Source organism: Sciurus carolinensis, unplaced genomic scaffold (assembly GCF_902686445.1).
Source record: "Sciurus carolinensis unplaced genomic scaffold, mSciCar1.2, whole genome shotgun sequence".
Lineage (NCBI taxonomy): Eukaryota > Metazoa > Chordata > Mammalia > Rodentia > Sciuridae > Sciurus > Sciurus carolinensis.
Genome location: NW_025920136.1, coordinates 42,757 through 59,974, shown reverse-complemented (window position 1 = coordinate 59,974; position 17,218 = coordinate 42,757). Strand labels below are relative to the sequence as shown.

The following is a 17,218-nucleotide window of genomic DNA, read 5'->3' as shown; positions in this document are numbered from 1 at the left end:
AATACAATTTATACCTTTCTATCCCATACCCCCTGGAGGTTGGGGGGTTTGGGGAAGAAAAAAATAGATGAGCAGTAAAAGAGCAAGGACATGAATAGACAAATATAGAAAAAGCTAACTACAGTATAAAAACTAAATATTAAATCAGAGGCAATCTGTGAGTGCTATGGTTTATATGTGATGTTTCCCAAAAGTTCACGTGTGAGACGATGCAAGGTAAGGAGAGGAAATGATTGGGTTATATCCTTAACCTAATCAGTGACTTAATCCAGATAGGGATTAACTGAGTGGTAACTGAAATATCAGGGTATGGCTGGAGGAGGAGAGAGAAATTGGGGGCGTGACTTTAGGTATATGGCAAGTGGAATCTCTGCTTTCTGACCACCATGCAGGCTATTCCCTCAGTCCCACTCTTCTGCCATAATGTTCTGCCTCACTTCAAGCCCCAAGGAATGGAGCCAGCATTCTACAGACTAAGACCTCTGAAATTGTAAGCCCTCAACCTTTTCCTACCCTACAATTGTGCTCGTCAGTCCTTTAGTCACAGCAGCAAAAAAGTTGACTAAAATAGTGAGGTAACTTCTTGTTTGAATACTGCTTCAAAACTAACAAAGAGCCTCTTAAATACAAGCTTCTCTTTTCCAATTTCTTCTGAAGAACAGGGGATGTAGTTAGTAGTAGGTCACTCCTGGGTCCATTCCCAAGTACCATAAAGAAAAATAAAAACTTATGATAGAATCCCTGAGTAAACTATAAAAGAGTGGTTCCAGCTTGCTTATACTCTGTAGCTCTTCTGCGGGTCCCCACTCCCCATTATAGGAATTACGCAGGCCTTTGTGGGCATTCTAACACATCCTTAGCACCAACCTCCCCGCTTAATTTTTTTTGAGAAAAGGTCTTGCTAAGTTTCTCAGGCTGGCCTCACACTTATGATCATCCTGCCTCAGCCTCCCAGGTTGCTGGAATTATACACGTGTCACTGTGCCTGGCTCTATGGCTCTTTGTGCTTGCTCTCTGGGTCAGCTACTGAATGGAGAGAACCACATGGCAAGAAACAGAGAGGCTTCCAACCAACAGCCAGTAAAGACCTGAAACTGTCCAATGGCCAGTAAGGAACTGAATCCTGCCAACAAACATGTGAGTATGCTTGGGATTACTGCAGCCTAGGCAAACACCTTGACTCACCTTTTGAGAGACACTCAGATGACCCAGCAAAGCTACACTCAGATTCCTGACAAACAGAAATTACAAGGTGATAAATTTTGCTGTTGGAGTAATCTGTTACATGGTAATAATAATAAGACCTAACACATAATACCAATTACATGCTCCAGAGAACATTTTTTTGACTAAGAATGCAAAACAAGACACAAAGGAATGAACAAAACAACATATCATATCCCAGACCATACCCACCCTCCTCTTGCCAGCATGCTAACCCATATAGTACTGGTAGGTCGGGAAGAATTCTCCAGACACGACCTATACTCTCCTGTGTAGGCATATTTAGAGTCCTTTTTGGCAAACACATAGACTGTGTTTGTTGCCATTTTCTCTTGGGCAATCAGAACCTATATGGGCCATAAAACCAAAAGGCCATTGAAGTACAAAGTGTGAAGTGTGCACCCTAATTTAACTTGATCATAAAGATTCACAGAGAAATAGTAATTCTTGAACTTTGCAAACTCCATTTTGCATTAAATGCTTTGTAAAAATATATAACTCTAACAAATGATGAAATACTAATTTATATTATTTCATCTAAATAAAGCTTAAGTTTAGCTGTCACACCATAAATAATTTTAAATCCACTTTCTGGTTAACCTGTATGAAAGTCTACTTTTTCATTTCAAATTTAATAATTTAAATTTTAGCTATCATTTTGTAATGCTTTAAAATAATATTATATGCCTTTCAAATCCATCAATAATAAAATAGCAACCAGAATCCAAGGGACATTCATTTAACTCACAAAGATCATGATCTGAACAGACAGTAAGTTGAACACAACATAATTGGAATTTTTTCTATAAAAGTTTTCTGATTCTGAGTCTTAAGTTGTTCTTCACCTTCTTTAATGACTCTTTTTGTTATGTAAACATAAAGTGGAGCAGAATACCTTTGAAAATAGAAGTAGGTCACAGTTGAGCAATAGTAGGGTATTTTCTACAACATAAATCTTCACCTGGCTAATATATATTTTTTGAATTCTGTTTCAGTATCAGCTGATGATAAAAAATATATATTTCTTACATGAGATTTCTTAATCTGGCCTCATTTGGCATCATTAGTGAAGGAGCACCATCTCTTTACCAATGAGTAGGTTTGGAGAGGTAAATTTGTTTAAATTTCAACAAATATATTGGCTAAAATTAAACAAGAAACAGGAAAAGGGTAAATAAATTTTTCCATAAACACTTTATTGACTCTGACATTAATAACTGACATTAATATTTTAAGTAAAATTAGCTCTTCAAACTGGCAAAATTAATTTATTTTATTAATATAAGGACTCTTCGAAGTCAACATACACACTACATATATTTATAGTTTTACACGTAATTGCTTTCTTAAGACATAAATAAGATGACAATATGCCACAGGTACATAAAAACTGCATACAGGTTTATATCAGTCAAAACAAATTTTATTAATGATCTATACAATTTCATACCCCTCTCTCTGGTTAAGGTCAAAAGTACAAAATGACCAGAGAAGAAAAATAAATTGACATTTAGAACTTCTCAAATCTAATCAATAGAATATTAGAAAAAATAAACCTAACTCTTCCATTAAATAACCAAAAAATTAAAATTAAAAAGGCAGGCACAGTGGCACATGCCTATAGCCCCAGTGACTCAGGAGGTTGAGACAAGAGGATGGCAAGTTCAAGGACAGTCTCAGCAACTTAGCAAACTCCTAAGCAACTTAGTGAAACCCTGTCTCAAAATTGTTCAAAATTTTTTAAAAGACTTGGGATACAGCTTAGTGGTAAAGTACCCTTGGGTTAAAATCCCAGTACCAAACACACACACAGCCACCAAAAGAGAAATCCTAATCATTCTCATTCTGTATAAAGTACTAAGCACTTCCAATCCTGGCTGACTATAGCTCAACCCACAGCAAAATACAAACAAACAAAAAGTTCTCAATTAAACATCTGCTGCCTAATTAAACAAGATCCATGAATATAACTCTTCAGAGAGATACAGATACAGAATTTCTCCCTACACCAAATCTCATACAAGATAGGACTAAGCAGACCCTTTCCTAAGGGAAAATTATTGATATCCAAGGCTCCCAAGCTGGAATAGTTAAAGGGAAAAGAGAATTTGTAGGAGAATTGAACCAAAGGGAAGGAATCCTCCATTCTTTATTTCTATCATCACTCTAGATTAGGAAACTATCTTAGACTATTCTAAGATTTTCAACTACTTCCAGCCTCCTTTCCTTTCAAGTAAATACCATTTCCAAAGTGACCTTTCTTAAATAATGTTTATGCATATTCTCTGATAATTTTTCAACAATTCCTTACATCAACCAAAATCTCTGACAATCTGGCTCCATCTTATCATCCAGTAAGACCAAAAACAGAAACTGAGCTGGGTGCAGGGGCACACACCTGTGATCCCAGCTACTTGAGTGACTGAGACAAAAGCTGCCTGGGCAACTCATTAAGGCCCTATCTCAAAATAAAATAAAAAGGGCTGGGAATATAGCTCAGTGGTAGAGGACTTGCCTCACCACAGGTGAGGCCCTGTATTAAATACCTTGTATTATGGGGTGGGAGGTGGGGGGAAGATAAACTAAAATTCAGAGGTTGATTACTGTGGTTCCCATCCCATTCTGAAACCAAATACATCAAATACTTTCCACTTTCTTGTGGAATTGCCTAAGCCTCTTTCTCCTCTGCTCTTCTTTTCTATTAAGCTTTGATAATTTAACTTTACAGATCACTTCTACTATTACTTTGAATATGCTGTTATACTATTATATCTCTACTTATGCATAAACCATGAAGAAAAAAATGAGAAAAAAGACATCTTATGTTCCTTTTTCCATCACAGCCCCTGAAAATTTAATTACTTTTGCTGTTAAGAGCAAAATTCTGTGTAGTATGTCCAATTAGGATGAGAACAAACCAGCCCTCTTAATATAAGCTATGGAGAAATAAGACTGAAATGGCTAGAAATAACCACTTTTCCCACTAACTCTACCTATTTTGCTTTACAGTTTTTCCCATTAATCAAAGTCCAACATTATCCCACATCTACTCTCTACATTTCTAAAACTGGGGACAGTCAACACATTATTTTGGACTTTACAATCATTATATAAAGCAAAAATCCTACATTTAACAATGTTATAATTTTAAGTTATAATTTTAACAATGCTTAAAATGCACATATGTGAATAAAACTTTAGAGAACTAAAAAAATAAAAAGGGCTAATAAGTTTTGATGATTTTCCTTTTTGTCTTTTGTTTGTACTTTGATAATTGTCTCCCCTTCTTACCCAGACTGTGCTCAAACTGGAGGTCCTCCAGCCTCAACCTTGGAAGTAGCTAGGATTACAGAAAGGCACCCCCACATTCAGTTTGTGGTTTTCCTTTTTTTTTTTCAGTCTCATATTGTTATGATAATGCATCCCATGTAATAAACAAAAATCAGGAGGAAAAGTCCTCCTAACACTTTTTCTTATACAGACATGATGAAACTGCCTGTAATTCTAGTTACTTGGAAGTCTAAGGCAGGATGATTTTCAGGTTTGAGGACAGCCTTTTTAATGAGAAAGAGTCTCTCAATATAAAATAAAAAAGTGGTTGGCACATAGATCAGAAGTCGAGTGCTTTTGTAGCATGTACAAGGTTCTAGGTTCAATCCCCAGAACTGGAAGGGGAGAAAAGAGGCAAAAAGTAAAATTATGTAAAGTAATTACTTCTGGCTTGCTTCTCATAGTTGTTCATCTTTGAGTTTCTTCTTCCCAAATAATAAATACCCCCCATCTGCATAAGTATTAGGGTTTTGACTTACTTACAAAAACACATCTCTACTAAGAATAAATCAGAAGTTGACTAAAGATGGTGTATGTACACTGCTAAAACCTCTTACTGACTTTTAACCTTTAAGTCAAGTGCAAGCACGGTTGAAATTTTAAACTATCTTCTATCCATGTTCTATCTATGTTATTAGAATATCCATCTTACCAGTTCTTTGACTTCTCCACTAGCCTGTTGAGCTTCAGCTTGTAGGTCAATAGGTGGAGCATCTTCCATTATTCTTTGAAGAAACATCTGAATAAACTCATCAAAAGGATCCAACTGTTGTCTGACCAAGACTTTTTCATCAAAAATAATGAAGTTCAAAATCAGTTTCAACTTTTTTGTTTTCTAGCATATTTCTTCATTCTCATTATAATTTTATTCAAATACTCTTAAGAACAAATCACTATATGCCAACCACTAAACAAGATATTATGAGGTACCTAAAAAGAGAATAATGTCACCACTAGGTATTTTGTAGACAAATTTTATTCAAACTCTTTAAACATTTCTTGAAAAAAGGGTCAAAGTAAATGGAGAGTAAAAAATAATATTAAAAATTTTAATTTGAATAAAAGGGAGGATGGTGATATTGACAATTAAAATAGGGACCAGAAACAGTGGTACATGCCTGCAATCCCAGTGACTTGGAAGGAAAGGCAGGATTTGAAGTTAAAAACCAGCCTCAGCAACTTAGTGAGGCCATAAGAACTCAGCAAGGCCCTGTTTCTAAATAAAATACAGTGCTTAAGTGCTCCCAAGTTCAATGAGCAGTTCAAAAAAAAAAAAAAAAAAACAAGAACAAAGAACAAAAATAAACAAAACTAAAATAGGGAATGTGTATAAAATTTAGGTTAAAAATCATTAGGTCTGTGGTTGGTGATATTGCTCATTAGCACACACAAGGTTTTGGGTTAGAACCCCAGCACCAGAACAATAACAAAGACAAAGATCGTTAGTTCTCTTTAGAATATTTTAAAGGAGAGATGAGAGTAAGTATTTTCAGTGAAAATACTAAGCAAATGACTGGTGATAAAAATGAAGCATATGTGCGAGATGAGTTAGTAGTATAAATACAGAAATTAGAAGGTCCCAGAGGAGGATAGACCATATTAGTCACAAGGAACAGGCTCTTGTTCAGGAAAGGGACAGGGAAAGAAACACATAAGACAAAAAGAGATAAAAATGCAAGTGAAATCTTAGCAGATGACTCCCCAGTACCACCCAGGAAAGCTGCAGTTAGGCATCAGAGGCTGGAGTAAGATCTAGCACAACCTTAAAAACTGAATTGCCTCATCAACCCTCAGCAGTAGGAAGTACCCAATCACATCTGTCTCAATTCCTCCACCTTGTGACACTGCCATTTAATACTTGAGACTTTCTTAGTTTCTACTCCCCTCTTCCTAGTAATTGCTGACTGACTCTCTTGGATTCTTATATTAATTTTCTGAGATATGATCACCAGCCTCCCATTTTGGCATTATCAAATCACCTAGGTCATTGGCAGGCCTACAAAATGGCTGACTCTGTAACAAGACTTTAACCTGATCCAATCAGTTGTGACCACCAATAAAATGTTAGGTCCTATGGTAGAGAATAAAGAATGCAACCATCCTTGTATAAAGCACAACCTAAGAATGGCCATTTTCTTTTTTTATTTTTAATCTTTATTAATTTAATTTAATATGGTAATGAGGATTGATCCTAGTGCCTCAAACATGTGAGACAAAAGCTCTACCACTGAGCTACAGCCCCAATGCCTTTCTTCTTCTTTTATTAAGTGGCTGGGGCATTTTCTTTCAGTAGACTATGGGATAGCAGGAAAAATTTCTCAAATACTTGGGACATCTACTGATAGGTAAAAACCACATGAAAGTCATGGCCTAATATAAGTAACAATGGTTGTTATGGAGAATTTAAGATGAAACATCTTCACAAAACTATACAAATGTTTCATTATTTCAGGACACTGAATCATAAGTATTTTCATTAAAAGCTTAAGAATAGTACTTCCTTAAAATGCTGTTCTGTTTGTGAACATAGACCAGTGGTAGAACAAACATCTGTGTAGCACACATATGGCTCGGATTTGATCTCTAGCACCCTTCTCGCCAACACACACAACAATCTAAACAGCCAGGTGTAGTGGCATTCACCTGTAAGTCCCAAATACATAGGAGGCTGAGATAAGACCAACATTTGAACCCTGGAGTTTAGAGCCAGACTAGGCAGCAGAGAGACACAATCTCTCTAATTTATGGGGGAAGAGTACAAGGGATTGAACTCAGGGGCACTTATCAACTAAGCCATATTACCAGTCATATTTTCTATTATATTTAGAGACAGAATCTTAGTTGCTTGGCACCATGGCATTATTGGGACTGGGTTTAAACTGGAGATCCACTGACCACAGCCTCCAAAGCTCCTGGGATTACAGGCATGCATAACCAATTCTGGAAAACACCCAATACTTGAAAGAAAATAAAACTCTTTTGAATATGCCAACCTTTCATGTTCTCAAATTTTTCTCCTCTTTTCATCAACTCAATCAACACACTTGAATAAATAACAGTTGGACATGCAAGCCACTCCACTCAGAATTTCAGCATGGAGCTGCGGTGAAAGTTTCCAGTTCGTCACCGGTCACCTGCATTTCTTAAAATCAGCTGTTCTTTGAGATGAGTCAACACTCAGGAACTCATAAGGTAGATCACTGTCATCCGCATGCTCAAGAGGGTATATCCTAGGCAAGTTCTTGAAGAAGATGAGTTTTACCAGTTGCAATGTCAGAAATTTCAAATTGACAACCACACTAGTCTTGGCCACAGGAACCATGAGGCCACCAAGCTGTCAAACCGCCACTCCGTGACATCAGGTGCTGTCTGAAGTGCAAGCATGAGGTCACAGAAGCCAGTCTTCAACATGCAGGTGGCCCAAGGCCCGGTCAAAGCCTGTAGAAGAGAGAGAAAGTGTGTGACTCTACTGGAGAATGGCACCACCATGTCCTCACACCCACCATGCCCAAAGCCTGCCCCTTCTACTGAGAATAGAGTCACTCACCCAAGTTTGGCTCTCACAGCACAGGAGCACTGGAAACCAAAAGTGAGGCCATTTTCAGAAAGGAAAGGATTAAATTTGAAGGATAGGGAAATCCCAGATATGACTTTCAGCCACTTAACACACTCCACTGAATTTGAGAGAAAGAGTTGCAAACCTAACAAGTGGCTGGTGGACAATGGATGACTGATTTACTTTCCTGCCAGTGATTCTTGATCCTGGGACTGCAGATCTCCTCAGACACACTTCACTTTGCCTGTTTAGATTTACTGACAGGGTCTGGCTGTGTTCCTGAGGAATTCCCTCAATTAGGGAAAAAGGCATTGCCCAGGAGATACACCTTCCTCTTCCTCAACCATAAATTAGATGGTAGCACAGATCGAGCAACTCTGATACATTGTGGATTGTGCACAGATAAATCCTGGTGAGAAATTGTCCAAGAAAATGCCAGGAGGGAAAAGACGAGAAAAGAAGGCATCAGCGGACTGTGACTGCAATGACTAGGGATCCAGAAATGAATCATCCCAGAAGTCTCCCTTCATACTAACAACCTGAGCATATTCTGATAGTCTTGTAGGACTGCCTCTCCTCCTGCCCCCCAGCCTCCGTGCTCACTGATATCATTTTCTACTCACTGATCAGCTACAAGCCTTGTCCACCTTCAATAGACAGGGATAAACCTTGCCCCTCAAGACCCACAATCAGATTGTAGGACTTAACATGCACAGAAGATCCTTGCTGACCTGCTGTGAAAAGGGAGATGAAGAGTTCCTTAGAAATTCTTTGGCTTTGTCTGGGACTGGGTTTTCTGCAGAGATTTTGACAGTCAGACATTAGAGGATCTAGGGAGTGCCTAAAAGCACCTACCATGGAGCCAATAAGATAACTCAGGTTTGAGAGCACTTGCGTAGCATGCACAAGGGCCCCAGTTCAAATCCCCAGGCCGACAGCTGACTGAAGGGTGTGGGGGTGTAGAGTACACCCTTCTGAAAATGCAAACACTAACTCTACTCACGTTTTTGCCTCTGCTTAACAACTGAATCGCCACAAGGGATAAAGCACCAGGTGGACACAAAAGTCTTTTCCAATCAGACTTTCAGTATGGGGCTGTGGTGAAAATTAGCACTGCTTCTGCGATCACCCACCATTCATAAGAAGGGGTGGGTGCTCCATTAGATGAGTCATCTCTCAAAACTCCAAAGGTTAGAACCTTCTGAAAAGAGTGCTCACGGGGCTATATCCTCAGCAAGTACTTGAAGAAGACAAAGCCACAGGGTTGCAAAGTCAGAAGCTACAAAATGACAACTACATTACTCTTGGTAATGACCATGCCACCTGGGCACATTCCTGAACAGTGCAATTGAAGTGGACTTGTGTACTCTGCACCTTCAATGTCAACCACACTGTCATCAGGAAATTCAAGAGGTGAGGACCAAAGTGAGCCACCTCTGGCCCTGGCTTCCTCACTCAGTTTTCCTTGGCATCGTGTTGCAAATGACTGCATGTCAGATTGTAGGATCTGGGGATGAACACATGTGAGCTCCTGCTGATAGCATTAAGGAGCAACATGGGGATTTTGCAACCTAGTCTTCCAGTGTCATTGGAGGTCCAGTGTCAAGAGGTATGTAGCCCTTTTAGAGACAGTTGTTCATATTGATGGAGGTTCTGAGGAGATGTGGTGTAGAAATGAGTCAAGTGTATGGTGTTCTCATGTGCACCATGGTTCTGGGAATGAGTGGACTGTGCTTTGCAGGATCAGAAAAGACACAAGAATCCCTACTTGAAAGAAGACATATGGAAAGGTGGATGGCAGAGACACTAGGAACGTGGCGTAATGTTTCCCAATTCAAGGAGCACCTAAACCAGGGAACTGAGCTGCACACTCCCTTGCCGCTAGCTGTCAGCAGCCATCATGCCATGTGGCTGCGAGAAGCCTAGGCGAGTTGCCAGACTCTGGCAAGTCCTGGGTGTGTCTACACTTGAGGGAATGGTTTCGGAGGGTAATGCCATTGGGGCCGGTGCTAACATGGGTGACACACGTGCCCTCATGCAGCCCTCCGTCAGCACCTGATCCCCCAGACCTCGAGTGGGCTCATGCCCCACAACAGAATCTAGGTGATAGGGCTGTCATGATGCCCATTGAGGCCAAACGACCACAGCACCATCTAGTAGGTCTTGAGTGTAGTGCGAGCTGTCACACTTCAGTGGGGTTTCCAGTCCGGCCTGGATCCACAACTATCTACTGTCCACTCGCCTGCGTGCCGAACACTCCATAGCTCCATTTCAACTGGGACAAGAGGATAGGATCCCATTGCATGAAAGATCAGGCTCTTGGCCCTCCCTCCCTTCCACTTTACTCTTACCCTCACCACTGAGCTGTCTCTTCAACCACCTCCTGAAGCAGCCACAACCAGAAGCATCTCAGGTTGCCATGGGAACCATGATGCCACAGTACTCCCAGGCCACCCCTCTGTGACATCAGGTGCTGCTGAGGTCCAGGTACGAGATTACAGAGGCCAGTCTTCAACATCCACGTGGCCCAAGGTCAAACTCAGGGGAGAGAGAGAAAGTTCGTGCTCCTAACTGAGCCTGTCACCATCGCGCCCTCACACCCACCATGCCCAGAATCTTCCCCATCCACTGAATATAGAGTCACTCTCCCATATTGGCTCTCAAGGCAAGGGAGCACTGGAAACCAAATCAAAGCCATTTCCAGAATGGAAAGTATTGCAGTTGAAGGATTGGGACAACCCCAATGTGACATTCAGCCACTTATTTAACTCTACTGAATCTTGAGGAAAAGAATTGCTAAACTAACTCGTGGCAAGTGGACATTGGACGAATAACTTTTTTTTCCTGCCACTGATTATCACTCCTGGGACTGCAGATATCCTCAGACAAGCCAATTCACTTTGCCAGTTTAGGTTTACTTACTGGGTCTGCTGTGTTCCTCAGGCATTCCCTCATTTAGGGAAAAAGGAATTGCCCAGGAGAAACACCTTCCTCTACCTCACGCATAAATTACAATGTAGACCATATCCAGCAACTCTGATGCATTATGCATTGTGCCCAGATAAATCTGGTGAGAAATTGTCCTAGGAAAATGCCAGGAGAAAATGAGGAGAAGGGAAGGCATCAGCGGACTGTGACTGCAATGGCTAGGGATCCAGATGTGAATGATCCCAGAATTCTCCCTTCATAATAATAACCTTAGCATATTCTGATATCCTGTAGGACTGCCTCTCCTCCTGCCCCCCAGCTTCCATGCTCACTGATATCATTTTAGGCTAATTGATGAGCTACAAGTCTTGTTCACCTTCAATAGACCGGGATAAACCTTTCCCCTCATGACCCACCACCAGATTGTGGGTCTTGACGTGTACAGAAGATCCTTGCTGGACTGCTAACTCAGGAAGAGTTCCTTAAATTTCATTGGATTTGTGTGGGACCAGATTTTCTGCAGAGATTTTGACACAGTCAGACATTAGAGGATCTAGGGAGTGCCTAAAAGCAGCTACTCCAGAGCTGATGAAATACCTCATGTTGGAGGGCACTTGCATAGAATGCACAAGGACCCGGGTTCAAATCCCCAGGTCCTCCGTTAACGGAGGGGACTACAGTGTTGAGTAAACTCTTCTGAAGATGTGAACCCTCCCTTGTCTCACATTTTTGACACTGCTCATCAAATCAATCACCACAAGTGATAAAGCACTAGGTGGACACAAAAGCCTATTCCAAACAGACTATCAGCATGGGACTGTGGTGAAATTTAACACTGCTTCTGGGATCCCCTACCTTTCTTAACAAGGGGTGGGTGTTCCCTCATATGAGTCCACTCTCAGGACCCCAGAAGTTAGATCCTTTTCACAAGTGTGCACCCGGGAATATATCCTCAGCAAGTTCTTTAAGAAGACGAGGCCACCACGTTACGAAGGCAGGAACTTCAATATGACAACTGAATTGGTCTTCGTAATGACCAGGCCTCCTGGGCACACTCCAGACTCTGTGCAATTGAAGTGGACTTGCGCACCTCCGCACTTTCAATGTCAACCTCACTGACATCAGGAAATTCAAAAGATGAGGACCAAGGAGAGCTGCCTTTAGCCCTGGCTTTCCTCACTCAGTTTTCCTTGGCATCGTGTTGCAAATGACTGCATGTCAGATTGTAGGATTTGGGGATGAACACGTGTGAGCTCCTGCTGACAGCATTCAGGAGCAACACAGGAATTTTGCTTCCTAGTCTCCCAGTATCATTGGAGGTCCAGTGTCAAGAGGAATGAAGTCCTTTTAGAGACCATTGTTCACATTAATGGGGGTTCTAAGGAGATGTGGTGTAGAAATGGGTGAATTGTATGGTCTTCTCATGTGTACCATGGTTCTGGGAATGAGTGGACTGTGCTTTGCAGGGTCAGGAAATACACAAGAAACCCTACTCGAAAAAAAACACAAGGAAAGAAGGATGGAAGAGACACTAGGCATGTGGCGAATTGGTGGAGGATATAGGACAGTCCAAGAACTCAAAAGACAGTAACATTTGAAAATGCTTGAGGATACACTCTCCCTGCTCAAGAAGAACAATCACACTTTTGGTTGTTCATTCATGTATGTTATTTTGATATTCACGTTTTTCCCTTGTTGGTTCTTCCCTTATGCTTTTGAGCAGGAAGATTTTCACTTCTGATATTGAGGTGCTTTCTTGGTTTCAATAGCCATGCTTCAGTGCTGCATATCCCAATGAGAGGTCGTGTACATTGAACGTCAATGGAGTATAGGGTGTGGTGTAAGGAAAGCCTTTCCTCAGAGTTCTTGTGCTGAAAAAAATTAAAAATCAGCACATATATCGTCAGCTGTCCTGTTCAAGCAACAGGAAAGAGCCAGGAATTGGCAAGAGTATTGACGTCCTAGCCATGGGGACACGGGTCAGTCATGATGGTTGCACACAGAATAATCTGGCATTGACTGCCTGCTCTGTCTGTACAGTATGCTGATGCTTCTGAAATCTCCTGGAATTTGGACAGAAACTGTAAACACTGCCATTATGTTCGTGTCACTTCAGTGAATTTGGATTTTCAGCACCGACACCCTTCTGCTTTGCGGTCCCCACAAATGTCCTTACTCATTCTTTTGGTGGATTCAGTCTTGAAGTTTGTTCCAGCACGAGGCATGTTACCTTTGGTGTTCTGCCCTGTGAAAATGTGTTCATTGGGCCAAGAGCAGGCTCTTGTTTCATCCACTAACTTCTGCTCTGCATCTTTCAGGTGCTGGAAATAGGATTCTTGGCCATTTCTCAGAGGGTCCTTTGCCTCAGAGGCACTACTCTTGTCAAGGGAATGAACCCTTGGGTAAACAGATATTGGCTAGATATTTATGCACCTGAAGGTGTGTTGAAGGACCTCCAGAAATATCAGAGCAGGTCAAAATCTGAGTGTAGGCCAGTCGTAAGCCAGAAACCAAGGTCGTTGGCCCTGGCAGGTGGAGTGAGCTCAGAACATCTCTCCTGTCCTGGAACTTCCCTCCTGTCTTCTTTCCAACAGTCTGAGTGAATGACTCCTTGGTCTCCTCAGGAGCCATCAGAGCAGCCACCCACCTCCACTTGGAAGAAAAGCTGTCCAGGATCCAGATGTCTGTCTCCTCTTAGGGCTATCTCAGAAAGGAGGGGCGTGATGTTTCCCAATTCAAGGAGCACCTAAGCAAGGGAGCTGAGCTGCACGCTCCCCTGCTGCAAGCTGTCAGTAGCCACCACGCCATGTGGCTGCTAGGAGCCTAGGCGAGTTGCCAGACTCCGGCAAATGCTGTGCCTGCCTACACTTGTAGGAATGGTTTTGGAGAGTAATGCCGATGGGGCTCGTGCTAAGCTGGGTGACCCACGTGCCCTCATGGGGCCCTCCATCCCTGCCTGGTCCCCCAGACCTCGAGTGGGCTCCCTCCGCACAACAGGATCTAGGTAACTGGGCTGTCATGATGCCCACTGTGGCCAAACCAGCACAGCGCCACCTAGCAGGCCTGGAGTGTAGTGCGAGCTGTCACACTTCAGTGGGGTCTCCAGTCCTGCCTGGATCCGGAAATATCCAGGGCCCCCTAGCCTGCGCCCAGCATACCCCATAGCTCCATTTCAACTGGGACAAGTTGTTAGGATCCCTTTTTATGAAAGATCAGGCCCCTGGCCCTTGCTCACTTCCTCTTTCCTCTTACTGACACCGCTGAGCTGTCTCTTCTTTCCAATCCCTGTCTGAAGCATCCAGAACCAGAAGCGTCTCTGGTGGCCATGGGAACTGTGAGGCCATAGTCCTCTCATGCCGCACCTTTGTGACATCGGGCGCTGTCTGAAGTGCAGGCACGAGGTGACAGAAGCCAGTTTTCAACATCCAGGTGGCCCAAGGCCCTGTCAAAGACTCTGGGGAGAGTGAAAACGTGTTTGCTCCTACCGCAGCCTGGCACCACCACACCCTCACACCCACCATGCCCGCAGTCTGCCACTTCCACTGAGAATAGAGTCGCTCTCCCATCTTTGGCTCTCATGGTATTGGAGCACTGGAAACCAGAAGTGAGGCCATTTGCAGAGTGGAAAGGATTGCAGTTGAAGGATTGGGACATCTGAGATATAACTTTCAGGCACTTATCTAACTCCACTGGATCTTGAGAAAAAGCGTTGCAAACATAAGTAGAGGAAGGTGGACATTGGATGACTAATTTTTTTTTTCCTTCCAGTGATTTGCACTGTTGAGACCACGGTTCTCCTTAGCCACACCACTTCACTTTGCCTGTTTATGTTTACATACTGGGTATGGCTGTGTTCCTCAGGCATTCCCTCATTTAGGGAAAAAGGTTTTGCCCAGGAGAAACACCTTCCTCTTCCTCACGCATAAATTACATGGTAGACCAGATCTAGCAACTCCGATGCATTGTGCATTTGCCCAGATAAATCTGGTGAGAAATTGTCCAAGGAAAATTCCAGGAGAAAAGAGAAGGGAAGTCATCAGCGGACTGTGACTGCAATGGCTACGGATCCAGATGTGAATGATCCCAGATATTTCCCTTCATACTAACAACCTGAGCATATTCTGATAGTCTTGTAGGACTTCCTCTCCTCCTTCCCCCCAGCCTCCATGCTCACTGATATCATTTTGAGCTCACTGATGAGCTACAAGCCTGTCCACCTTCAATAGACCAGGATAAACCTTTCCCCTCACGATCCACCATCAGATTGTGGGTCTTGACGTGCGCAGAAGATCCTTGCTGGACTGCTGTGAAAAGGGAGATGAAGAGTTCCTTAGAATTTCCTTGGTTTTGTTTGGGACTGGGTTTTCTGTAGAGATTTTGACAGAGTCAGACATGAGAGAATCTAGAGAGTGCCTAAAAGTGTCTACTCTGGAGCTGCTGAAATAGCTTATGTTGGAGAGGACTTGCCTAGCATGCACAAGGGCCCTGTTCAAATCCCAGGGCCGCCAGTTGACAGATGGTGTGGGGTGTCAAAAACACTCTTCTGAAGATGCAAACTTTCCCTTGTCTCATGTTTTTGCCTCTGCTAATCAACTGAATTTGCATAGGTGATAAAGCACCAGGTGGACACAAGCCTATTCCAATCACATTTTCAGCATAGAGCTGCGGTGAAAATTAGCACTGCTTCTGCAAGCACAAACCTTCCAAAGAGGGGGTGGGTGTTTCTTCAGATGAGTCCCCTATCAGGACCCCATAGTTTAGATCCTTCTCATGAACGTACTCCCGTGACTATATCCTCAGCAAGTTCTTGAAGACAATGAGGTCACCAGGTTACAAAGGCAAGAACTTCAAAATGACAACTTCACTAGTCTTCGTAATGACCAGGCTTCCTGGGTACACTCCACACTCTGTGCAACTGAAGTGTACTTGCCCACCTCCACACTTTCAATGTCAACCTCACTCTCATCAGGAAAATCAAGACGTATGGACCAAAGAGAGCCTCCTTTGGCCCTGGCTTTCCTCACTCAGTTTTCCTTGACATTGGGTTGCAAATGACTGCATGTCAGATTGTAGTATTTGGGGATGAACACATGTGAGCTCCTGCTGATAGCATTCAGGAGAAACACAGGTATTTTGCTACCTTGTCTCCCAGTATCATTGAAGGTCCAATGTCAAGAGGAATGAAGCCCTTTTAGAGATCGTTGTTCTTATTGATGGAGGTTCTGAGGAGATGCGGTATCGAAATGGGGGAAGTGTATTGTGTTCTCATGTGTACCATGGTTCTGGGAATGAGTGGACTGTGCTTTGCAGGGTCAGGAAAGACACAAGAATCCCTATTTGAAAGAAGACACCTGGAAAGAAGGATGGCAGAGACACTAGGCACGTGGCATTTTGGTGGAGGATATAAGGCAGTCCAAGAACTCAAAAGATGGTAAATTTGAAAATGCTTGAGGATACACTCTCCCTGCTCAAGAAGGACAATCACACTTTTGGATGTTCTTTAATGAACCCTGTTTTGACATTTGGGTTTTTCCCATGTTGATTCTTTACTTATGTTTTTGAGCAGGATGGTTTTGACTTCTGATATTGAGGTCCTTTCTTGATTTTGAGAACCATGCTTCAGTGCTGCATATCCCAATGTGAGGTCGCATTGAAGGTCAATGGAGTAGAGCATATGGTGTAAGGACAGCCTTTCCTCAGAAGTTTTGTGCTTAAAAAAAAAAAACCAAAAATCAGCATATATATCATCAGCTGTCCCTTGCAAGCTACAGGAAAATTGGTAAGGGTTTTGAACACCTTGCCAGGGGGATTCTGGTCAGTCGTGATGGTTGCTCACAGAAAGATCTGGAACTGACTGCCTGCTCTGTCTGTACAGTATGCTGAAGCTGAAGAAATCTCCTGGAATTTAAAAATATCCGCAAAATATCTAAATTTATAGTTTCCTATTCTCTCCTTTTAATAACTTTTCAACATGCTCTTTTCATCTTTTTTCCTAATGACTGATACTTCTTACTCACTTGACAATGAATACCTTCATATCAAAAATGTTTTTTTCACTATTCTTATGAATTGATTTTCTCTCTTAAAAAGCAAAATATTTGTTCAGGCTTTCTGTACTATGGCTATCATTCCTGATATAGTGATTTCCCCCTGTGGGGCTATCTTACTAACCCAGCACCT

General features: G+C 42.2%; 1 pseudogene; it reads right to left on the bottom strand.

Annotated features, from left to right (window-relative positions):
- The window catches only part of LOC124974171 (DNA-directed RNA polymerase II subunit RPB2-like), a 43,194-nt pseudogene extending 28,993 nt beyond the window's left edge, over positions 1–14,201 (bottom strand).
- Positions 14,202–17,218: the final 3,017 nt, after the last annotated feature.